Source organism: Vicugna pacos, chromosome 25 (assembly GCF_048564905.1).
Source record: "Vicugna pacos chromosome 25, VicPac4, whole genome shotgun sequence".
In the NCBI taxonomy this organism is placed as follows: Eukaryota; Metazoa; Chordata; class Mammalia; order Artiodactyla; family Camelidae; genus Vicugna; species Vicugna pacos.
The window spans coordinates 35,728,191-35,753,232 of record NC_133011.1 but is presented as its reverse complement, the minus strand read 5'-3'; the positions used below and the strand labels follow the sequence as shown (position 1 = coordinate 35,753,232).

At 42.8% G+C, this 25,042-nt stretch overlaps 2 long non-coding RNA genes across 3 annotated transcripts in view; one reads left to right on the top strand and one right to left on the bottom strand.

Annotated features, from left to right (window-relative positions):
• Positions 1-5,867, bottom strand: part of LOC140689176 (uncharacterized) — a 93,881-nt gene extending 88,014 nt beyond the window's left edge. Inside the window, exon 1 of the long non-coding RNA XR_012064062.1 lies at positions 5,689-5,867. This is a non-coding gene — a long non-coding RNA (uncharacterized lncRNA). The remainder of the gene's footprint in view (positions 1-5,688) is intronic.
• A 94-nt stretch (positions 5,868-5,961) lies between these two features.
• Positions 5,962-21,651, top strand: LOC140689174 (uncharacterized). Of its 2 annotated transcripts, XR_012064059.1 has the most exons (4): positions 5,962-6,146; positions 16,761-16,925; positions 17,292-17,453; positions 21,372-21,651. It is a non-coding gene; the product is annotated as an uncharacterized lncRNA (long non-coding RNA). The 2 variants fall into 2 exon arrangements; XR_012064060.1 differs by lacking the exon at positions 17,292-17,453.
• Positions 21,652-25,042: the final 3,391 nt, after the last annotated feature.

Below are 25,042 nucleotides of genomic sequence, written 5' to 3'. Positions count from 1 at the left end.
ATTCAACTGACATAACACAGATTAGCCAGGGAAAACACACAGATTTATTATAAGTTGTACCTGACACGGGAGCTCCCATAAGGAAACGAACCTACAAGCCTTCTCTACTAGGCTGAACAAAGAAAAGTAATTGTGGAAAAGCAACTAAAATTTGTGGAGAGACTAAAGGAAGATGCAAATCATGCCAACAGGGTTGTACAGAATTCTCTCGGCCTCAACTTCTCATTCTTGATGATAATGTTACTTTCCTTCTAGTAGAGGGAAGGCATCATTTATATGAGTGTTTTCATCCCCTCTTCAGGAGGAAAAGAGGAGATTAGACTGTCCTTGCATCTGCTGTTTTTCAAGTGCCTTTAGCTCAAAATAATCCACATACAGAGGTGGCGTATTTTGAGATGGCCTGTTCTGCCTCCCTTGGATGCTTACCACTGCATTGCCTGTAGATGGCAAATAGGAAACAATGCAACATTGGAGTATTATGTGAGTTGTTATGATCCATTATCCTGGTAAAATGTTATAAAAACAAGAAAATGCATCATAGAGCTTACAGAGGACACAGAGCATATGCTTCTCTGCTATCTGTAAAAAGATGATAAGGGAATGCTATGAGCAACTCTATACTCACGAATCGGATAAATTAGATGAAATGGGCTAATATGTTGAAAGACAGAAACTCCCAAAACCTGTACAAAAAGAAAAACAGACCCTAAACTCATCTACGCCTATTAAAGAATCTTCTAAATTTTCCAAAAAAGAAAATGGCCAGTCCAGATGGCTTCACTGATGCAGTCTATCAAATATTTAAGGGAGAAATAATGCCAGTTCTCCACAATCTATTTCATAAAACAGAGACAGGAGGAGCACTTTCTAATTCATTTTAAGGGACTACAATTATCTGAATACCAAGCACTATAACCAGATAAAGATATTACCAGGAAGGAAACCTGTAGCTTAACACCTCTCATAGACACAGCGAAAAAAATCCAACAGAATAATAGCAACTTTAATCCAACAATTTACACAACTAAGTATACACCACAACCACGTGGGATCTATCACAGATATGCAAGATTAGTTAAATATTTGAAAAATCAACCAAGGTCAACACATTAAAGAAGAAAAACCACTTGATTGTATCAATTGATGCAGGAAAATCATTTGACAAAATCCAACACTGATTCATGATAAAATTTTTCAGTACTAAAGGGAAACGTCCTCAACTTGATTAAAAAAATCTATTAAGAACCCTCCTGTTAACAGCATACTTAACTGTAAGAGACAGGGCACTTCTCCCCCAGCATCAGGAGGAAGTCAAAGGCTGCTCTCTTTCACCCACTAAATAACATCCTGGGCATTCTAGCTAGCACAGCAAAACAACAGGAGAAAGAAAAGTTGTACAGATTGGAGAGGAAGAAATAAAATTGTCTTTATTCACAAATGACATAGTAGTCTATGTAGAAAACTCTGAAATACTACAAAAATTTCTGGATAATACTAATAAACACATATTACAAGTTTACAGAATACAAGGTCGATATAAAAAGTCAACTGTTTTCCTGTATACCATCCATGAAAAACTGGAATTTAAAAATTTTAAAAAGTGACATCTTCCACGGGATGAAAAAATATTAGTACATCAGTAGGAACTCATGTTTAGTTTAACACAGAGACAACATAGATACAAATATAGAAATATTTATAGATATATGTATACATGTGGGTTAGTATACAGCACTCACATTTATTTCATTGTTTTATCAGTCACCAAAACACCAGTAGCAATAAGCATACCTAGCATTCTGATCTTGGTTTCTAACATTTCTCCATGAAAAGAAACCAAGATTCCTTGGAAAAATGGCTGATTTGAGAATCTGAGCAGTGTACATCCAGAATTATAAAGGAGCATGTTGTAGTGAGGAAAAGTAAGGATGCTTAACAAAACAGAAAAATTTTAAGTGTTGGGCTTATTTCAAAAGATCACATGGTGTTTCTGGCACACAGTGGGCCTAACAACAGAAATTGAGACTTTGTGGCAAGTAGGATACAAAAATACATCTTCTTTTGCCCCATACAATTGCAATTAGCAAGAGAGCTTCTCACGTCTTCAGAGACAGAACACTGTTCAATATGCATTCAAAATGTAGCAAACAAAGACACTGGGAATGCACTGGAGATAATTTTCACAATTAATCATCCTTTACCCCTGGGGTTTCAGGATGGACTGTGTGAAGTAATTGGCATCAAGCACGATATCGGATCCATCCTGGATGTTTTTAGTAACTGTGCTTTCTCATGATTGGAGAGAACACATTTTGTTCCTAAAGAAGTCATCACTGTGCACGTGAACAGGCTGCTAACTGTCAAAATGCACAATGATGTTCATTACGATGTTTCTAGTAATTTTCTAGGGTTTCCATGACCAGCTAACACAGATGAGGTGCCTTCCACAACAGAAATGTATTTTCTCACGCTTCGGGAGGCTTGAGTTTCAAGATCCAGTTGTCAGCTAGCTTGGTTTATCCTGAGGCTGTTCTCCTTGGCTTCCAGATGATCTCCCCGCAATGTCATCACAGGCTTTCCTTTGTGTGTTCACACCCCTGGTGTCCCTTTGTGTGTCCAGATCTTCCCTTTTATAAGAACACTGCTCCCATTGGATTAGGGCTCACCCTAGTGGCTTCATTTTAACTTAATCACCTTTTTAGAGGCCCTATCTCCAAACAGTCACATTCTGAGTTATCGGGGGTTAAATCTTCAACATATGAATTTGGAGGGGACACAATGCGGTCTATAATGATGCTGAGTTTAAGAAAACAATAGAGATTTTCTAAATATGCAATATAAGGGAAATGATCAAAACATTATATGATATGCACAAACTGAACATAATACAGCCATAATATGTATCCATAATAATAAATTGTTTTCATGATGACTGTACTTCCATGGCAACATAATATTATCCAATATAGTTACCAACTGGAATTTAAGCAAGTTTAATAACACAGGAAATAGCAGTACGCAAGCTTGGGTGTAGAGAATGCCCAGACTCTGTAAACAAAAGTGCAGAAAGAACGGTGCTTCACCAGGGATTACAGTTAGTTATTCAGTGTAATTGGTTTTTATTTCTTTCCAAATGTGTGCATCTTGCAGATTTTTGGTAATGAGCCTGTATTATTTTCATAATGCCAAAATTATGCTAAGTCTTTAAAACAATATAATAAAATTCATTAATTTAAATAAGAATGAAAATTATCCAAACACCCTGGCTATTTTGCAGAGGCTCCTCAGGGTGCGCCACCTTCTGGGCCTCAGAGAAACAGGAAGGGGACAATTGTGTTTACAGCCCACAGCACTGCTGTGATTCATGCGCTTTCGGAGCTATTTTCTTTGCCAAGGAATGCAGATGAAATGCCAGTGAAGATGTCGGTGCAAGGAACTCCACATTCTTATCTCTCATGAAAGAAGTGATTAAATAGGGGGGGAAATCGACTTTTTTGGTACAGTCATCCCTCCGTATCTGATGGGGATTGGTTCCAAGATCTGCGGATGCCAAAATTCACAGACGCTTGAGTCCCTGATATAAACCTATGCATATCTTCTTTATACATTAAATCGTCTCTAGACTGCTTACAATACCTAACACAGTGTCAGCGCTGTGTAAATACCTGTCAGCCCATGGCAAATTCAAATTTTGCACTTTTGGAACTTTCTGGATTATTTTTCAAATATTTTTGAGCCCCGGTTGCTTGACTCTGCAGATGTGGACTTGTGGATCCAGAATCCAAAACAGAAGACACAGAGGGCTGACTGTAGTCTGGATATGCATCAGAAGCTTGCAGCCACCCGAGGAACCTTTATTTTATTTGAAAGAAGAAGAATTTTTTAAGAAGCCAATTGTTGGTAAGAAGAGTGAGCTTTGTGGCATTTTAACCTCCTCCAGGTCTGTCTTAACAATCTTACGTAAGTGATAGCCATGAACACAACAATCGAGGAGTTAAGGGAACTATTCTGAGTTCCCTGGCCCGGAGGGGAAGAAGGGGCCTTGAGACTGGAAGGCGGCAGGGCACAGCCATTCAAAGAACAACACAATTAACACCAGGATGGCTGAGGGCTCAACCCCCAGGAGCCTTGAGGCTCAAGAGGGTGGGAGATGTGACTTCTAGCAGACCTTGAGCTTCATTATACGTCCATTGTAATATATTAGCGTGGTCAATAACACGCCCCCAGGAGCCATGGCAGTCCCAAGGCTGGCCACAAAAGGTCAAAGAGTGGGAAATGGCCAACTTCCTGGGAATTCCAGCCCCTTCCCCAGGGTAGTTAGAATGGGCCTTCCACTTATTAGCATAAAAAGCCACTGAGCCCATAAAAACTGGCAACACAGCACCTTGCTGCCGTCCCCCTCTCTCCCTCTTCAAAAACAGCCCGCACTCTGTCTATGGAGTGTACACACTTTTACTCTAATCTGAGCACCCAACCCCCACACCTCGTGGCCTTCCCCTTGCCTTTTGATGTATCTCTAAATAAATCTACCTTTACTCAACTGTGGCTCGCTCTTGAATTCTCTCCTGCGTGAAGCCAAGGACCCACACTTGGCGGGGCACGTCCCAGGGGCTCCACCGAAGCTGGGACACGGCCCTCCTCATGCCCCACATCCACTTTTCCTGCATCAGCCTCATTCACAAAGAAACGTTATAAACTTTTTGTTCTGATCCGACTGAGGGCCCCTCGTTAAACTGGCTCAAATGGACTGTCATTATTGGGAATAACTTGCCACTGGCTCAGTGCCACGGGGCCTGTGGAGTGAGAGGGGGCATTCGGAAAACATGTATAGGCTGCTGTCCTAGCTGCCTTGCCTCGGGGGACACACAGCACTCGGTGCAACAGCAGATGAATCAAAAAGCCTGGGAGGAAAGCTCAGGGAAGGAGGTCTCTGAAAGCATTTTGAAATGTTCCCAAATATCCCAGGGACCTAGAAAGCCACACATGTGCTCGGGAAAGACCTGAGAAGGCCTGAGGCTTGCACCTTCTGCTCACCTTGAGCTCTGCGGGAGCAGGGAGTGAAGGCTGAGACGTGGGAGGGGGTCACGGAGAGGACGCGACTGCCGGCTGACCTGAGAACTGGACCTGGGCAGTCAGAGGCTCCTGGGCCCTCCCCGTGAGGGAGCAGGAAGTGAACTCCCCTGACGCTAACACTGGTTGCTGAGTCTTTCTGACTAAGAAAGCTTGCAGTTTGCTTCCTCTCCCTTACTGCTTCAGTGCTAAGCTACCCCCAAACTTCTCCCTGACACTTTGCAATAGTTTTAACCCAGAGGCTGCTCTCCAGGAAGAAGGTAATGGGCCGATAGTCTCAGAAGGATGGACAGGCTCTTCCTCCACAGTTCCCCCAGGACGCCAGGAAGACTCACGGAGGCTGAGGAGAATGTAGCAGCACCATGCAAAGTGCCCTGAGATCATCTTTTCTGTTCCTTTTTTTTTTTTTTTTTCTATAAAACTTCAAGACCCCAACTCCGGGATGGATTCAGTCTCTAAGGCAAGAGCCTGCTGTGACACCCCTTTGCCTGGCAAAGAAATAAAGCTGTTCTTTTTCCCCCAAACTCTGCCTCCAAGTCTCAATCTGGCTTTCAAGGAGCAGAGGCCGACTTTGCAGTAACATCCTTGGTGACCCAGCGTAGGACGCGACCCCCTTACCTCTTTCTGCCCCGGGACTCCTCGGGTTGATCGCTGTCCGGAGGGCAACCCCTGCGCCGGCCTCCCTTGGACGGTGGAGGGCTGGGGGGAGCCCGGGACGCCAGACCTCCAGGGCAACCTGCAACCGGAGGGAAGATCTGTGTCTGAACCACTGGGCTGCGGTAAACGAAAGGCGGGCCTCCGCGGCGGAAGTCCGGAGCGGAAGTCAGTGGGAGGCGGAAGTCAGTGAGAGGCGGAAGTCAGTGGGAGGCGGAAGTCAGTGGGAGGCGGAAGTCCGAGGCAGGACGGGAGCAGAAGGGCTGCTAGCAGCAGCAGTAGCAGCAGCAGCAGCTGAAGCCCTTTTTGCTTGGAGAGACTTTTCCTTCTTCTTCCAGCCTCGGTTTGGACCGCTGGTGCTGGAAAACTTGGGAGGAAGAAGAGCGCTGCGGGGCCGTCGCGGCTCCTGGGCCAGCGCTGGGGTAAGCTGCCCGGGGGTGGCCGAGGCCCCCAGGCCCCTCGGGGCTCCGTAAGGCTGGGGAGGCCCAGGCCGATGGGGCCCTTTCCCTGAGTGAGCTCCTGCTTGATAGGCGCCGGCTGGGTAGCGGTCCCGGGCTTGGTGAAACTAGGAAGCTGTTGTTCTGACTTTGAATTTTGCCCTGTGCCTGCTAGGAATTTTGAGGCTTCCACTGCTGGCCGAGGTTTGAGTTTTGTGTTTGGTGTGCAGAAAGGTAAAAATGGGCGGGACTGCTTCGGTTCCATCAGACAAGTCAGACTACAGACTATGTGTCTTTGAGATGCAAATGTTCTGCCTGGCCTTCTCTGAGAACCCTGATCTCACCACCTTTTTAAAACGCAGATCTCGAGAAAGGGGGTAAATAATTTGGAACTTGACTTGTTAAAGGCAAAAAGAAGTCTTGTCTCTTCGTAAATATTCATAAAAATAACTAGAGCCCTTTGTTTTGTTTGTGTCACAAGTGTATGATATTTTCGAAATTAATTTCTGTCTATTTGGCTTAAAGAAAATTGAGTACTTATATGAATACTCAGAAATATAAAGAAAACTGATCAAAATCAATTTCAGGTTCACATGACTGGGAAATATTCAGTACTAAATCGGTATCTGGTACTAAAGCCAGCTTAAGCTTATTGGTTTAATTAATATAGACGTGTCTTTAGAATCATTCTGTTGTACCTAGGCCAACTGGAAGTGGAATAAGACGTTATTATATCTGTTGCAAATTTGTCAACAAAGAAAATAACTCAGTGTGAAAAAACTTTCAAGAAAAGTAAAAGTAAATAAAATAAGAGTTTTTAGGTAAATTCTATAGGAATAATTATGTTTTGGGAATGCCTACCTGAAATTGTCTCTCCAGATTGTGGTAACTTAAAACTACGTTAAATGAAGAGAACTCGCTAACTGTGTCATTTATAAAACATTGAAACATTAATTGTTGGGCCTAAGTTTACCTACTTTGCCTTCTTAGGAGGGAAAAACTAAAGCATATGTTTCCAGTCAGGAAATGCTGGTATGACAACCAATTCACAATTACTTGCTTCTTGGTTTTTGCCAAAGTTAAGGTTTTTAAGGGTTAAAATGATAATACAAGTAATTTAAAAAGCTCCTAGAATAATAAGGGACAAACTCATAGAGATACAGAAAGTGATAAAAGAGCAGCCCTGAGAACAGAGTTTTATGTGTAATCTGGATCGGCTAAATTTAAAATAAATTTAGTTAAGCAAGTAAATTTTAAAAAGAAACTAGTGCAAAACTGGAATTTGATTCTCTCTGCTAAAAGGACAAATTTTTCTTAAAATGTTAATCTGTTTTTGGTAACAGATTGTAAAGTTTTGTTTTACCCCTTAAGTGATCTATTCCGTATTTGCCTTTGAAATATTTTATTGTTTTTTGGGAATAAGTATTGTTTCACAATGACCTGTGATCTTATCTGACCAAGTGTTTTAAAACTTTTTTACAAGCTCCCCAAATGCCAAACTTTGATTAAGTTTCTTTTGGCCTCCAGCTAATTTTGGGATGCTTCAGAGGGCCTCGGAAGCACCCCAAAGAGAGGTATTAAACTAATTAGGTTCATTTGGTATGCTGAATTGCATGTAAAGTGTTATAAATAAGTAATAGATCTTCTTAGATTATGTTGTGTGGGAAAATGTTATTAATATAGATATTCTAGAAGTTATATGGAATTCCTAAAACTTTGGTATGTCTGAAACGTTACCAGTTGTAATTCTGGTTATAACCAGGATTCCTCATTGATTACAGCGTGACCAGGTGTATAACCATGCTTTCAAGCCCTTTGTCATTTATAGACAGTTATTGTTTTACTCTGATGTTTTTGCAAAATGCTTTCTCTTCAGGAAGATTTATTTTAAAAACTTTTTGATAAGTACAAGTTTCTGATCACTTTTGAATCATACTGCTAAACTGGGTAAGAAATTTAAAAGGTATAATGGAAACTAATTTCATAAAATTCTTACATGGTATGGAGTAAACCGATGAATATGGTTATAATTTTTGGTTCTGTCTGAAATGTTACTGGCTTTTAATCTGTGTTTTCCAGATGTTAAAAAAAAATGTCCTCAAGCTAATTATGACTTATAGCAATTTGGTAAACTATACATTTATCTTTTTCTCTCTGCCTGATCCCTCGAGAGACTGGAAACTCTTGGGTTCCCGGTAACTTTATCAGGTAAATTAAGCTTATCTCCTAACAAGTGGAAAAATCTCAAGGCATTTTAGGGACCTCAAAAAAAAAAATAGGAGAAACTTTATTTGGCTATATTTGATTAAAAATGAGGGTCATTATGAAAAAAGATCATGTTTCAGTGGATATTAAATTCTAGTTTTGTTAATTGAGGTCTGTATTTACTAAGACTTACTCCCCAGACCATTCCTTGCTGTTACATTGTTGCAAAGTTTAGTTGAATTATTAAAAGAACTCTGGGTTTGTTTCTGAAGCAACAAGAAGGAATTAGCTGTGACTCCCTTTTGCCTGGCAAAGCAATAAAGCTGTTCTTTTTCTCCCAAAACTCTGCATCTGATTCTCAATCTGGCTTTTGGGGTGCAGAGGCTGTTTTTGTGTCAACACCCATCCTTGGAATGTACGCTCTGCCCACCATCCCCACTGCGGGACTGTGTACCTGCCTGAGCTCCATGAAGGCCTCTCTATAAAGATGCCAGGGGGCGGTGTGGAGATCTACTTGTCTTGAGTCTGGTCTGCAAGTTCCGTGCTTAGTCAACCTGCCACCTAACCGATTGCCCCTTTCTTCCATCTCTCCTTGTCCTCCGTGGATGGGGACCAGTTTGTAAACCAACAATTGATGAGCTAGAGAAATAGGTCTTGGGAAAGAAGCCTCTGAGGGGGAACTCCTGGGGGTGGGGGGGACGTCGGCCTCTATGTGGGGACGAGTGGCCCGGATGTCAGATGTTCGTGGATGCTACTTAAGTGTGGGGACTCCTGGAAAATGCCTGCTGGTCTGCTGAGCTGTTTGCAAAGCCACACGGAGCAGCTGATGCACAGACAGGAGGGGAGGGCTGTACAGACGGCTGGCCTCCATCCTAAGGGATGGGATCCCTAGGAGAGCAGGGAGAGCAGAGAGGAGGGTGTTGTGGAGATTGACCTTGAAATGGACCACACACCCCGGGCTGTCTGACCCCTAATACAAAGGAAAGAAAAAGTGCAGCCATGACAGCCCCAGCCAGTGGACCAGCCCCCTATTCAGATGATTTATTGAATTTTTCTTTTTACTTATTTTTTTTAGGATGTTTATTGTGGCTTTATTTGTATTTTTTAAACAACTTTATCATGGTGTAATTTCTGTACAGTAAACTACACATATTTGAGATGTGCAATTTGGTGAGTTTTGATAGGTTGTATATACCTGTGAAACCACCGCCACAAACATTTCTGAAAGAAAAGATAGCTGATAAGCAAAGAATTCTGTGTCTGCTAGATCTGCCCTTCAAAATGCAGGGCGCGTTTAAGACATTCTCAGACGGACAGTGAGTGTTTGGTTGCAATCAGGCCTGCCCTACCGCCAGGACTAATGGGGGCTTGCAGGCTGGGAGAGGGGACACCGAGCAAGAACTCGAGTCTCCATGAAGAGGTAAAGAATACTTGGAAGTACAGCTGTGTTGGCAGGTTTTAAAAAGAACAGTATGAGTGTATTTTTGCTGCTAATTTTTTTTGGTTCTATCTTCTCCCAAAACTCAGGATTTCAAATTTTGTGCTCACTTTACTTCCGACTCATTATAGGTTCCAAATATTGTGAATCCTCTCGTAAATCCTTAACAGCCCTTCTGTGAATCCTGTGCTACAGGTAATTTTAATGATCCATTTCCTTTATACATTTTTACCACCTGGTTTCTCATTGTTCGTGACTTTGCTCCAACCAGGGTGAACCTGATAGACTCATTTGGGAGGTGTTACTGGATTGTTAGCTCAAGAATAATGCTGAGGTCCTTGTGCAGTTTTCAGGGCTTTTTTAATTCTTATTTTTTCTTGGAGTGTAGTCGATTTACAATGTTAGTTTCATGTGTACAGCAGTGCAATTCAGTTATGCGTACACATACATATGTATATGTATTTCAGATTCTTTCCCATTACAGCTCATTACAAGACATTGGATTTAGTTCCCTGTGCTCTACAGCAGGTCCTTGTTGTCTGTCTATTTTATATATAGTTACGTGTATCTATTAATCCCAAGCCCCTAATCTATCCCCCTGCTAACCACAGTTTGTTTTCTGTGTCTGTGAGTCTATCTCTGGTTTGTAGTTAATTTTTTTTTTTTTAGATTCCACATATAAACAACATCATGGGACATTTGTCTTCCCTCTCTCTGACTGACTTCGCTTACTATGATAATCTCTAGGTCCATCCATGTTGCTACAAATAGTTAGGAATGTCTCCAATTATCTTATTTGTGGATATAATGCTAAAAAGCAAAGCAGGCAAATACATCTTTTGGGTGAATTATCAGTCATTGGGAAGTTCTAATCCCTGCCCTACCATCACACATATGCAAACTAATAATTGAGAAATCCGCACGTACAGTAGGGAAGTGACAGGCTGGGTCACAGGCTGGGAAGGGGTAATCGTGTGGTGTGAATTGGGGGCTCTCTCTCCCTTGAGGAACAGTTGAAGAGATGGATAACATTAATCTTAGAAAAGAAGAGATTAAAATAGTGCTTTTCAAAAGTGCTTCTAAATTACTGAAAGACTTTGATTTTGTGACAATGAAAATCCAAAATCACGAAGCTGATAAGAAGGAGAGCTCCTGTGGCTGAAACAAGGTCAGAAACCATAGGACCAGAAACCAGTCTCTGGAGCTTAACTCTGAGACCCTTTATCTTGGGATTCTCCCTGGGGTTGTGGAAAAGCACTTTTCTAAAACGATAGTTTTAGATACCTTGCTATATAAGATACTATAAATTTCTTCGTAAGGAATAAGTAAGGATAAGTTGCATTGACCTAAAAGAGAGTTTCAAGACTACTTTTTAAAAAGTATAACTGGATTACACTAGAGCACATGGTATAGCACGTGATAATTATTTTAATGACAATAATGATTTCTACCAGTAATTGGATTATTTCTGTGGTTATGAATCAAGACTTATAAACCTGAATCCTCACTGTGTGCCCTTGGGCAAATAACAAACTATTTTTGACTGAGTTTCTTCATCTATAAAATAGGCATATAGTGTACCTTGGTCATCAGTTTTTATGTCACATTACTAAACAATTTAGTATCTGTGTTGCATTTAGAAGATCTTAGCACCCAGGTAGTACTAGCTATAGTTCTGATACATAGGTAAATAAGTAAGTGAGGCACTGCATAGACAAAGCAGACAATCAGTGAGCAAAAAATTACAGAAGATGTTGTTATGTGAAAGTTAATGATTTGTAAAATTGAAACCTTAGAGGTTTAATGACTTACGAGGGTTTGTTTAAAACAAACCTGCTTAGCTAAAGAAACAAAATTTAACATTGTGTCTGATAATGAATTGTGGCATTCTTCATCAGTACACTGCTAATCATGTCAAGTGTCTTCAGAAAAGTTGATAGAAATTTGATCTTACATAATTCTTAGGTTTAATTTCCCAGGAATATTTTGTTCAAATGAACCTCTGGAGTTGAAGTCCTGATGTATCTGGGTTTGTTTCTCACACACTGTTCAAAGAAGACCGGCCATTGTGGCGAGTGGGTCTGAGCAGGAAGGAGTCAGAGTCCGAGTGAAACACCACAATCAGGAGAACGCAAGTACCAGTGCAGATGTTCCCAGGTCCCTGGCAGTCGTCAGATAGGTCCCTTAAATTATGGAGAGACCTTGTGAGATCAGTAGCGCAGGAGCTGGGTTTAGGGTCCTGATGGCCCCCACGGGTGCCCTCTGTACAGGAGAGGTCATTTTGGAAAGTTTGTGGAAATAAAGCTTCCCTGTCATAGGACGCCCCTGCCCACACCTTCCTTCCATCGTGACGCATTGATGTAGAAGAGAGTGCACATGCCAGCGTTTTATTCGCTTAGGAATGTTTTCCTGTGAAGTGGCTTCAGGGTGGGAAGCTCAGGTTGTAAAGCCCCCGGGTAAGAAATGCCACTTGCCGCCGCCCCTCGCCCCCACCGTCTGTGGGGGGAAAGCAGAAGGTCCTTGTGACAGGCTTCTAAGCTGCTGCTTTTTGAGTGTCAGGAGACTCCCCACCTGGCTTTACCAGTAGTGCTATTAGAGCCTCAATTCTAACAGATGGATTCTTGGATTAATAAGTGGGAAGGACGGGCTGATGATGTGTTGGTTCAGAGTATTTTATCAAATATAAGGTGTAAAGAGTTGGAAACAAGTGTGGTAATATTTCTGATCTCATTATTATCACCTTAGGGGACATGGAAGCTATCAGATGGTTTAAAACAAATAGAAACTTTGATTCTTCATCAAAGGTTAGCAAACTTTGACGGACTAAGACAATTGTCCTGACTTTTTTTTTGAGAGTCTATGGTAGGAATAAAAAAGCAGTATTGAATAGTGAAAACAAAGCACAACCACCGTGTCTGTGAGGGAGATGGTGACCATGTGGATGGAAGAAGTGTTTATTCATTGATTTGTTGGGTTGAATGATGGATTTGTATATCCAGTCGCTCAGCAAATGGCTATTAAAGCCTGCAAGTTTTCCTCAGCCTCCGTTTCCACAGTCATCTAAGCTCATTGATGTTTGCGTGTCCTGTGTTCTTACAACAATGAGGTGATTACAGTTGCTAGAAATGCCTTGTTATGTTTCTGAACAGCTAAGTACATATTAATTTGGACCCCTAATTTTTCTACCTAGGATTTTCTGAGTCATTTTTTATGGACGTGGTTCAAATTTTACCCCTGTGACATCACCTGAGACTGGATAAGGTAGTTAGTGTGCCTTTGGAAATGTTCCTGAAACCTCTGACTTTGCAAATGCAGCTATGATAGAGAACTTGAGAGGAAAGTCATGTAAGTTTCCTCTGTGCCAGCCACAGTCTTGCAGAGACACTTGAAGGAAAGAAGACAGAAGAATCCATGATGGAAAAACTAATTTTGGAGGAAAAAAAATAATTAAAAAGGAAATTTCGAAGTTCAGCTTAATGCCCCCCAGGACTTTAGGGAAGGCGTCGCACCTGTAACACAGAACTGGACTGCCCAGCAGAACAGGAGGCAAGCGTTGCGAGAAGAGGAGCGCTGAGTCAAGGTGAATGGCAAGGGGCTGGGGGTGGAGGGAAGGGGCAGAAGGCAGAACTCAGCGGGAAGCATTTGCGCTCATCAGCTCTCCGGCCACCCACAACCCAGGCTGGGATTCACAGCCGTTCTACCTTTCACGCCCCTTAGTGCCCATTTAGACTGTCCAGGAGATGGATGGCTGCACTGACTGCCTTGCACACTGGATTTATAGGGAGGATTTAGTGGAATATTTCCTCCTCCAATAAATCACGCTATGAATATTGATTGTGGAGCCCTGTACTTACCTAAAAGTTTTATGTGAATTATTTAAAAAAAAAAAGCAGTGACTGTTTCAGTGGAAGGGGTTGAAGAAGAAGGATCTTGTCGAGGAAACAAATCTACGGCATGTTCTCCAAGGTGCTTGGCCAGCGTGATGCGGTGAAGGATGCATATGTAACGGCACTGCCGATCGGGACCAATTTATTAGCTGCTATACAGGTGCTAAACTGCCTTAAATCAATGGTTTGCAAGACAGCCGAAGCTTGGGCGTAATAAGTCATCATCTTAATGAAATACAGATCATTCCAAAACTATTAAACAAGCGGTAGGTGTTGGGAAAATTGTTCACTTTTCAGAGCTAAACAAAACCGTCTATTCCAGACGAGGGAAATCAATAGACATCGGTAGCCCGCCTTGTAGCCCAAACATACACTTGAGTGGACGGTTAAAGTCACTCACTGATACCTGGCTCGGTTACACAGCCTTCACTGTTGCTTAATTTCTGAAAACTAATTTTGTAGGACATACGCTGAAGGAGGAATACACTTCCTCTCCCTCATCTTCATTTTTCTCCCCTTTTCTTTCTCTCCTTTGTCTTCGCTGCCACTCACAGAGCATCTATTATGTGATAATAGATACTGACCTGGGTGGTTTGTACAGGTTAATCTAGGTGATGCTTAGAACAATGCTGAGACAGAGGTGTGATTACCTCGTGCCACTGGCTAGGTGTAGGCGTTGAGGATAATTATGTAATCTGCCCATTGCTGGGCATTTACGAAGAGAGCTGGGCATCAGATGCAGATATTGAAATGGGCTCTGGTTTCCTCTGGGAGATCTTGTGAACATTACACCAGCCTCTCCACATGGACGCCAACTTGCTTCATGTTGCCGAAGTCCCTGTTTGCAAATGTCCTCATCCTCTATGTGGCTGCAGTGGTGAGTCCTGTTTGAGAGCAGTCACCTTCCAAACGGGCATTTCTCGACGTGACTTGTCATCAAAAGAACCAGAGGTCAAGGTCAGTATTATGCATGCCTCAGCCCACGCCAGGCTCATAAGGGAAACTTAAAAGGAAATCTGAAGACTTTTTTTTCCTTCCCGTGGGGATTTCAAGGTTGGGAAACACTCGGGTATCACAGATCTTAAGTGCCTTGCTGAGATCCTTGGATTCTGAAATCTGCCTCTGCTGTTAAGTTCTCACACCCTCTAATAGAGAAATAAGGGGGAAAAGCTAGTTTTGTCTCTGTTAGTGTGACCTTTCTTTCCTCCCCATTTCATTGCCTTGCTCTCTTTTCCTATGACTTTTCATTAACTCCATCAGTATATCCATGATCTCAATCATATTATCGACATTTCTAGTAGACTTTCGTGCAATCATTTGCTTGTGTGTTCAACACAGGTGTATCGAGTGCCCATTGTGTGACAGATATGATGCTATTTAATCATCATGGCAAAATCTTAAGAGGTACTTTGACATGATCACCTTTTACGGATGATGAAATAGGAATGTTCTTTCATTTAAATTAAGTGGAAAACCCAGAACTTGACTTAATTTCTTATGGCTGGGTGTTTGAATTTTTTCCAGAGATTTCCATATGTGTCAGTTCACCCAAATCCTTAATAACTCCTAATATTTCACTCTTATGACTGAGTTCACTTATTCATTTATTAAAAAAAAAAATGTTTAAGATGCCTTTTTTTGCACTAGGTGTCAGAGATAAATGTTGACTTCAGAAGAGACATAAACCCTGGTTTCCTGAAGCTTAGAGCACACAGAAGAGCAGTAACCAAATAGTTATCCAACCAGCAATAATTCTAATAGATGATAAAGGTTACAAAGAAAGTTATAGATTGCTGAGAGAGAACATGAGAGGAGGCAGGACCTTGTTAAAATAGCACAGTTTTCCTAAAGAAGTGATGTTTGAGGTTGATTCTTGAAGCCTAAAAAACTGTCTGAAGAGGGGAATTTCACTGAGCACTCAGAACAGCAACAGCATGAGCAAACGCCCTGAGGCAGCAGGACATAGGGCATCAGAAAGGAAATGAAAGGGAGCTCAGTGGCTGAGCAGAAAGACCAAAGGGGAAAATAATTAAACAAAGGGCTAGAGAGATGGAAACTGCAAAACTACTGTAGGATTTTCAGGTTGTGTGTCTTTATTCTTAAGATAGGAACACGAAAAGTTACTGAGCAGCAAAGTGGTACCGCCAGAGCTGTTGAAGCACAGGAGGCTGGCCTCCACCTCCTCCTCTGGGATGGAGTGTGACCTTTTGTAACCTTGAGAGTCCTGCCTGTTTGACTTCACCCCACATTCACCTAATCGCTGCTCACCTCCATGGATTTCACACTTGTCTGTGGCATCCCTGGTAAAAGGTCAAAGAAAACAAAACACTTCTCGCTCTGTCCTATAAAATGTATCTGCAATCTACAGGTGTAAGGAAATGACTATAATCTAATGTGATTATTAGAAGCTTTGACTTTCGAAGGAGAGTGATGTGTTTCTCTTGGTCCCAATGTCAGTTAACCAAGCATGGTGGATAGGAAGCCATCCAGGGTTCATGTGAGAAGAGATGGGAGAGAAACTGGAATAGTGGGTGAAAGGCGAATCTCAGCTATGCGGCAGCTGTGTGCAGAGGGAAGACCTGCATAACTGCAGGCCTCAAAGGACCTGAGGTGTCGGGTGAGGCTGTGCTGCAGGGAGAGGGCTGCAGACAACCAGAGAGTAAAGTCAGGATGATGAAAACGGAGGTGGAGAGACACATTTGGCTTCAAACAGCTTTTGGAAACGATCTTCCTGCAATCAGGTGGCAAAATAGGGAGGTTATAATAATGCAATTCAAGGTAATGCATAATTTTAAAAACTTTGTACAAATCCACACCAAATATTATAAAGTATGAATTCAAAACACATTTATCTTTCCTGGCAAACTGATGCTCATTTTTTAAAATTAAGCAATGAGCAGTATAATGCAATTTGCTCCCGTTTTTGAATACCAGAACGCTCCAAAATAAAGTTAGTGCTTATCAGTCACCTTCCAGGTCCCAGAGTTTTTGAAGAGCTAATTCCTTTGTCTCTTAATATCGTTATTTAAACAACAAATTTTAGCCTTTATCTTCTTTTTTTTAATTCAGAAAGTCATGTGATTGTTAGTGCATGCTGCTCCAGATCCTGTGTGCACGCTGATGTCATGTGCACAAAAAGAAAGCTGTTGAAGGAGCTTCCATGTTTACTGTTTACCAGTGCATTTGTCCATGTGGATGGACGTATCCATGGAATTTGTTAGAAGCAAAGGGCAGGTATGGAATGACCTAGCATCAGCCGATGAATGGTGACATGCTTTTAAAACGGGCTTTAATGGGTGGAGAGAGGACCTGTTCTGGCAGGGGAAGTTCTTAGCTCTGTGACCTCAGGCGGGCACATTCATGGGGGTGGCAGTAACTATTACTAGTTCAATGCTGGGAGGATTGAGCGATGGGATGACGCCCAGTAGGCTGTCAGCAAGAGATGCTGTCTTTCCTCCTTAATAATTCCACTCCAGCTAAAGTATGTAATGATTCTAAGCAAGATAATAGCCAACAGGAATTAAATTTTATTTCTACCAAATGGTGTTGATGAACATAGAAGAATAGGATGCTAATGAAAATCTCCTCTAATTCCTCAAGGCTGCTAAATGAAGCTGGAAATAGCAAAGCGCCAGCATTCTCTCCTTTCCTGGAATACCTCCCACCCCAGCTTCTGTCCTTCAGCCTCACACGTAGAGTTCCGGGCCCAGCTGGCGCTCTGAGGAATTCAGAAAGAATCAAATGATTAGCATTGAACAAACAGTGAGCATCATGAGTATGGAAACTCCCTGCCTCGGAGAACTTACACCCTGGGTAACAAATGAAGACATTTTGGCACTTGAGAAAAACCTAGCCAAAAATAAATCCTGCCAGGCCCAGTTGGTTCAGAAAATAAATAGAAATTCAGGGAGGGCCTTTTCCCTTCTTTTCTGAGCGATCTTTCATTATAATTCTCATCACCATGAGCTCTATTTTAAGAATAGCATCAGAATTTCTGTAAGCAGGAACGCCTTGCACCAGTGTCCCCACACCGCTACAAGGAAATGGTAAAAAATGGAATGTCAGTATGTGGTTTCTAGATAATGAGTTTGTCTCCTGACTTTGTGCACAGAATTCATTATATCGGGAATATTTTTTTCTTCCCTTTACCATGTGAACTCCTATTTGCCCTTCAAATCCCAGCTCATCTATCCCCTCTTCCGAGAAGTCACCCAGCTCCCTTTGGCACATACAAGCCCTCTGCTCTTTGTTCGGTGTTGTCTTTATGCCCACATTATAAATCACCCTCTGCCAAGCAAGGTGCGAGCATGTTACTTAGACTGTATCATTTAATCTTTGTAAGAATGAACCTGTTATCACCTCTGTGGTGCAGATGTTGAAATCCAGGTAACCTGGATTAAGGTACTTGCCTAAAGTTACACACCTGGTGGTTGTCGGGACCTGGACTAGGTCCCTGGACTGGTATCTGGAGATACCTGGACTCAGTCGTGGGCCCTTAGCCTACCCAGCCTCACTCCCTTTTCTCAGAATCCCTTTCCCAGCCTTAATGGGGGTGGACAGACCGCCCAGATCTGTTCCAGTACGTGGGGTTTTGACCCAAACAGGTACTCGATCACATCAGTGCACTCCAGGTGTAGATCGCTGATTTGCAGAAAGACAGGCCTGCATTCACTTTCAACCTCTGTCCCATGGTTTTGTGACCATGGCTAATTTAGTTAAACTTTGAGCTGCCAACTTCTTTCTGCAGAAAACAGGAGGGGGAAAAAGCACCTCATGCACACAAAGGTTTGCCTCGTGACTTTGTGAGAGTTAACTGAGATGACAGCTTAAAGTGATTCGTAAAATGCCTACTCTGCAGTGTCAGTTCAGGACAGCTGTGAAGACAGTAGTAGTTACTGTGGGTATTGTGATTATGAGATGTCAAAACCAGAAAGGAGAATGAATGAGGAAACCTGAGTCCAGTAAGACGGCCTGAGCCCTTGTCGTTCCCTCTCCTTGAACGCCGTCTCCTCAATAGTCGCGTTAATGTCCTCGTCCACCCAGCAGCTGCCACACTCCAGGCGCGGTGCTAGTGCTGGTTTTGTCATCACTTAGCTTTGAGTTCAACTTCCACTTTCCTTAGGCAAGCGTTTCCTGTCCACACTCTCTGATAACTAACTCAGACTAGAAGATGCATTCATCTAAAAAGGTAAATATTACATAGATAAGAGGAAGAAAAAGCAGTTTAAGAGCAAATGAAGCAGTGAGCTGAAAATGTCACAAAACTTCCTGTAAGGAAATGCCTGAAGAAATAAGCGAAACAGTAAAAAAAAAAGATGAGAAAGTGACATGAATTGATGGATGGCTAAGGGATAAAAACAAAGTGGTGTAGAGAAGCAAAATCCCATTTTATTTGTTTATCTTTATTTTTTATTGAAGTGTAGTGAGTGTCAGTGTCAGTTTCAAGTGTACAGCAAAGTGCTTCAGTCCTACATATACATGCATATGCAGATTCTTTTCCATTATATGTTATTAAAAGAAATCGAATATAGTTTCCTGTGCTATACTGTAGGTCCCTGTTTATCTATTTTATAGACAGTCATGTGTATCTATTAATCCCAAACTCCTAATTTATCCCTCCCCTTCTCTTTCCCTGTTGGTAACCATAGTTTGTTTTCTATGTTCCTGAGTCTGGTTTTGATTTGTAAATAGAATTTGTATCATTTTTTTGAAAATTCCACATATAAGAGATGTCATGACATTTATCTTTCTCTGTCTGACTTACTTCACTTAATAAGATGATCTCTAGGTCCACCCATGTTGCTGCAAATGGCATTATATCATTCCTTTTTATGGCTGAGTAGTGTTCCATGTTTATTGTATAAATAAGCCACATCTTCTTTATCCAGTCGTCTGTTGATGGACATTCAGGCTGTTGCATGTCTTGCCTGTTGTAAATAGAGCTGTTCTGAACGTTGAGGAGCATGTGTCTTTTCGAATTATAGTTTCCTCTGGATACATGCCCAGGAGTGGGATTGCTGGCTCCTAGGGTAAGTCTACTTTTAGTTTTTTAAGGAAACTTCATACTGTCCTCCATACTGGCTGTGCCAGTTTACATTCCCGTCAACAGTGCAGGAGGCTTCCTTTTCTCCACACCCTCTGCAGCCCTGATTGTTCACAGACTTTTGAATGATGGCCATTCTGATTGGTGTGAAGTGATACCTCACTGTGGTTTTGATTTGCACTTCTCTAATAATTAGTGATATCAATAACCTCATTTTTATAAAATACCCAACTCCTTCAACATACTGCCTCCCCTGCATGCCTGCTGACGCTCACTGAGAGCTGCCCAGCAGGATGGAAGCTGATGCTACCATGGTTCGTTTTTAAGTAGTGAGGTTTGCAGGGATTTATTTTTCACTTTCATCATTTTTTATAGCTTTAAATTTTTTAATCGACATGTATCACTTTGTATGAAACAATAAACCAGTTTTCCTTTGAAATGGAAACAAACAATGACCAGATTCCAGCAGTGACTCATTCTGCGAGGTGCGGACAAGGACTATCGGTATATTCTGCTCTGTAACTTTATGTATATTTTTCAACTGAAACTGAAAATGCTTTCAATCAAAAAATACAGAGCAAATGCTGAGTTATCTGAGGCAATCTCACCAAGCGGTCGCTCTCGGCCTCGGATGGGGCTCCGTGCCAGCGCAGCGGGCGGGTCAGGGAGAGGCGCAGGTCAAGTGCGGAGAATAGGGATGGACTTGCACACCTTGTCTGTTGATTCCTTCTTGAATTTATGACATGGCATTATTGTATTTGTTTAAATACCTGTTCAACTGGCGTGTACGACCCTCGGGACAGGAAATTTGTCTTACTTCTTTACTTTGTATAGAACCTGACACTTTGTAAGTGCTTAATAACAGTCTCTTGAAAGGAAGTGACTTTTCTTAGTTCCAACCAGCTGTGAAGTCTTAGCCACACCATATAACTTCACCTTGTTTCTCTCGATAAGAACAATCTCTATTATTTTCCCCACCAGCAACATGATGTGGTCTGCCCTGCTCCAAGAATCATATTTTCCGATGACAGATATCCTTAGCTACCTCAACTCCAGTGAGACACTTGCTTTTCCTCCAAACAGAAACAAGGCTTCAGAATCTCATCATCTGCTCCATTTAATTACTTGCCAGTTCACAGTGTTGAGTTTCTCAGGATGCTAATGGAGCCCCCAAGAAAGCAGAGAGAAAGGTCTAAAATGTCCTGGTGTTTTAATGGGATTGGGGGTGGTGAATGTTAGATATAATTTAATCTATAGGAACTAACAGCTTTTGAAATAATGATGCCTCTTGACGATCAACTTGAAAGCTACTCAGAGTAATTGAACGCTTATTCCAACTCAGAGAAGTGTTGCTTATTTTTGTGTTCTTGATTTAAAGACTGGAGCAATTGGCTCACACATTAAGAACACCCGTGGGTGGCACACACTTATGTCTTAATTTAGTTATCACTTTAGAAAAAATGTTAAATGCACATAAGCTTAAAATGAGCATGCACCCTGCTCTAGGTGTATTTATATTAAAATTATATATGTCTTAATGTATTACCATATATATTCATGTAAATAACCACATAAAATATTTTAATTAAAAAAAAGAGAGACATATGAATAAACATTGTACTATTTTCTTCTGACAGCCTAACAAAACACGTGATGGTACTAAAGACTCTGCGCTGCCCCCGAGTCCCCCATGGGGATCAGAGGCCCGGTGCCACGTGTGGCCGCGTCCAGCACTGTGGACAGACCCACATCTGGTTCTAACCAAGCAGCAGTGAAGAAATGGTGCCGTGTTCGGGAGATGAGTAAAACTAGCAGACGGCTGAGCGGTTTGACTGCAGCTAAGGGGCACTCTTCTTTATGTAATAATATTCTAGTCTGTTAAATTTAATAAATCTCTTCTTGATAGAGTGCCAGGCACTTGCAGTGGTGGGACAGTCAGTCCACACGGCTTCAAAGGGAAGAGTTTATCTTTGAAAAGGGCTCTCGAACAGCCCCAATACTCACGACTCCCACTAAACACTGGGTCACGTGTGTGTACCACGTAAGTCCTTTTAGCCTCCTCTCCAAGGCACTCAAGTCCTTGTCCTTCCGAGTGCCTCTCGGGGTGCCGGCTCTGCCTTCTGGAAAGCAGTTAAGCGTGTTTCTGCACCCGACGTCTATGGCTATTTCCATTTCTTCACAGTAGACCTCTTGCGTGTCTGTCATTTGCCATGTGCTCAGTGGGACTCGAGAATTTTAAGAGGAGGGGAAGGCGCTGTTCCCAAGAAATGCAGGGTCAAAAGGCAGTTTGTGAAATTACAAAAAAAAAAAAAGAATAGGATGATCTATTATCAAATCATGCATTAAAACTCAATGTGTTATCAAATAGTTTAACATCGTTTAACTTTTCCAAGTTAACAACTTTCAATTTATTTAATCATTCCTTCCATAGCAGCATGATCGCAGCAGTTTTTGTTTTAAGATACATCCCTCCCTCCCTCCCTCCCTCTCTCTCTCTTTATCTATCTCTCTATCTGTCTATCTCTGTGTATAACAGATAAAAGAGCATTTATATGTCCCAAGCAGCACAAAGCTATTGGCAACAGAGACAAAACACTAATTCCTGTTTTCAAGAAGACACAGTGTGACAGTAGCTATGATATTAGCATTAGGTAGAGGAAGGCTTTTTGGTGGGTCCCCGTAACAAGAGCACTGAGTTCACATGAAAGGTAGGATGGGAAGGCTTCCTGGAGGAGGAGAAACGCGACTTACCGCTAGGTATGCAGACACATTGACAGTAGCGGTCAGGAGGTCGAGAAAACGCGTGCAGCTGAAGTAGTGGCTGTCGCAGTGACTGTCTTCTCTGATGTGAGCTTCAGGGACCATGTAGTGACTACAAGCATTTAAATTCAGCTCAGAACAAACAAACAAAAATACTGCAGGTCTGATCAGGTCCACAGCCACCAATGTGTGACGTGACTTCAAGTCTGTCAGACGAAGGAGGCAGAAATGTGGATGGCAGGAAGAATGAGAGCCAAGGCCAGCAACTCAAGGACGTTGCCGTGTTTTTGCCAATAGCAGAGAATCAATAAACATGTACTGAATTGGAAAAAAAAAAAACAAAACAGCACCGGAGTGAGGCCTGAGCAGGGACAGGGTGCTGGCAGGAGCCAGGAACAGCCACGTCTGATGGACGCTGGTGGACGTGAGTCAGGCCGTCAAGCCGTACACGCCCTCCAGGTGTCCAGCTCTCCTATGGCTTTCTCCCCTGTGAGAAAACCCGGGTGCCGTGCCATTTGCGTCTCCTTAGTGGCTGCCTCTTCCAGTCCCATTGTTGCCCCAACCTGCAGATCTCCGCCAGCTCTTAGGTGTGTCTGTGCCTCAAAGAGCCACAGACAACAGGCAGGCATGACCTCAGACTCCATATCCAGTTTGGAGTTGCCATTGTAAGTTTCTAACAGTGTGTGAAAGGAACCCAGAAGGAACGAGTACTTTTTTTCCATCCTGGTTTAAGCATTTGACACTCAAATCTCTCTGAAGATTACACCCTGGTGAGCTAGGCTTGTCCACCAACGAACTTCCAGGATTCATTTTGTTGGCTGATAGAAGACCTAGAAAAATAGTCCTCAACTGCTTTCACTCTGTTTCACAGTTGATGGAATGATGAGATGGTACCTCCCACGACCTCCGGTCGGTGCACTGTCCTTTATTTAAAGACTGTGGTACAGACAAGGGAGGCTGGGCACACTCCCTAGCATGCTGTTTGCGGGGACCATGGAAAACAGCCTGACCCAGGAGCAGGGTTCCATAGTTTATTTTATCTGGGCTCATAGATGGAGAGTGCCGGCAGAGGCCTTACCATCCGGTTAGGGACTGAGTCCTGGGAAATGACTCTCTATACGTCCGTTAAAAACTAAAATAAAGTCCCGATCATCTGTTCAGGAGGTGAAGTGAGGGACACTGAGGCAGGTGTGGTCTCTGTGTGCTCGAGCTGTCCCTCCCGGTCAGAGGTGAACAGTGACGAGTTGAGCTGGTATGAAGACAGATGAAACAGACGTGAAGAACAGTCCATGTTTGTCAAGAAAATGAGCTGAGCATCATTTTTAAGGCAGCAGAGCCAAGGAAGCATATGATGTAAGGAGAAGGTAAACTCGAAGGCTCCCCCTCTCTTAAACTGTATAACGACACAGGTGCCACAATAATGAAACACCCTGAGCATTGAGGAGGAGAACAGGTTAAATACGTCCCTTGTCCTGGATACTAACCCCAAATGCATTTGTCACTGATGTAATTGTACCAGGGCAGCGAGGAGGGACCAGTCTTTGCCTGTGGGCTCAGGAATCGGTTTCCCCTGCCTCCCTCCTGGAGCTGCCTCAGGTTACACTGGTTGCCTGGGGGCATATTGACAGGAAGGTGATGTGTGTGCCTCTGGCAGGAACTAGCTTCAAAATGTTCAACCATGCAGATAGCTAGGAATGAGCAGAGAAAGGGGAGGCATGGGCTAAATGGCAGAAAACCATACATCTTGTGTACAGGGGGCCTGGGGCAGAAAAAGAGAAGCAGGATCCTCTGGGCTGATAAGAAATCACATATTTGGGGGTGACAGGTGTCCTGGAGGCAGGCAAAGCAAGGTGGGAAAAGGCAGGAATCCCCGAGCGTCTGAATATAACCTTTTGCTCATTATGCCCTCATTACAATAAAATTAGCCTTGCAGATTAGAAGTACCCATCATGTTCCGACACCGTGACACTTCCAATGCAGACTAAATAAGGACACAAATCCCTCCTCCCTTCAGGAAGGTGGAGTTGGGATGAAAATCAGAATACGACCCCCAGTCCCTCCCTCCCCAGTGAATGTTCCACCCGTTTATTTTCACATCTTGTGTAACCAACGTGCCAAAGAAACTCAGCCCAGCTGCTCACCTGAGCCTGCCCGCTCTCCCCTTAAGAGCATCCTATCCATCCCTTAATAAATCCTCACTTTACCTCGACCTCTGTGTCTCAGCTCCGAATTCTTCCTGCAACAAGACAAGAACATGATTGCCGGCAGCAAAGTTACCCTCCGGCTTAACTCCTTTTAGGAGCGGGAGACGTATTAGTTTGTATCCGAAGGGGAAAGAGGGCGAGGGCCGTCCTTAGCAGTCAGGGAGACTGTGGCCCATCACTGGGGGAGGCCACGGAACTCTGTATACTTGGATTTACTTCACCTCCTCTGATCAGCCATGAGAACAGCACTTCGGTTGTGGTCTCCTCTGCAGTCTGTTACGTTCTGGAGAAGGGCTGGGAGCCGTTTTCCTGCACCCGGGCTCTCTTTCCTCCTCTCCATCCTG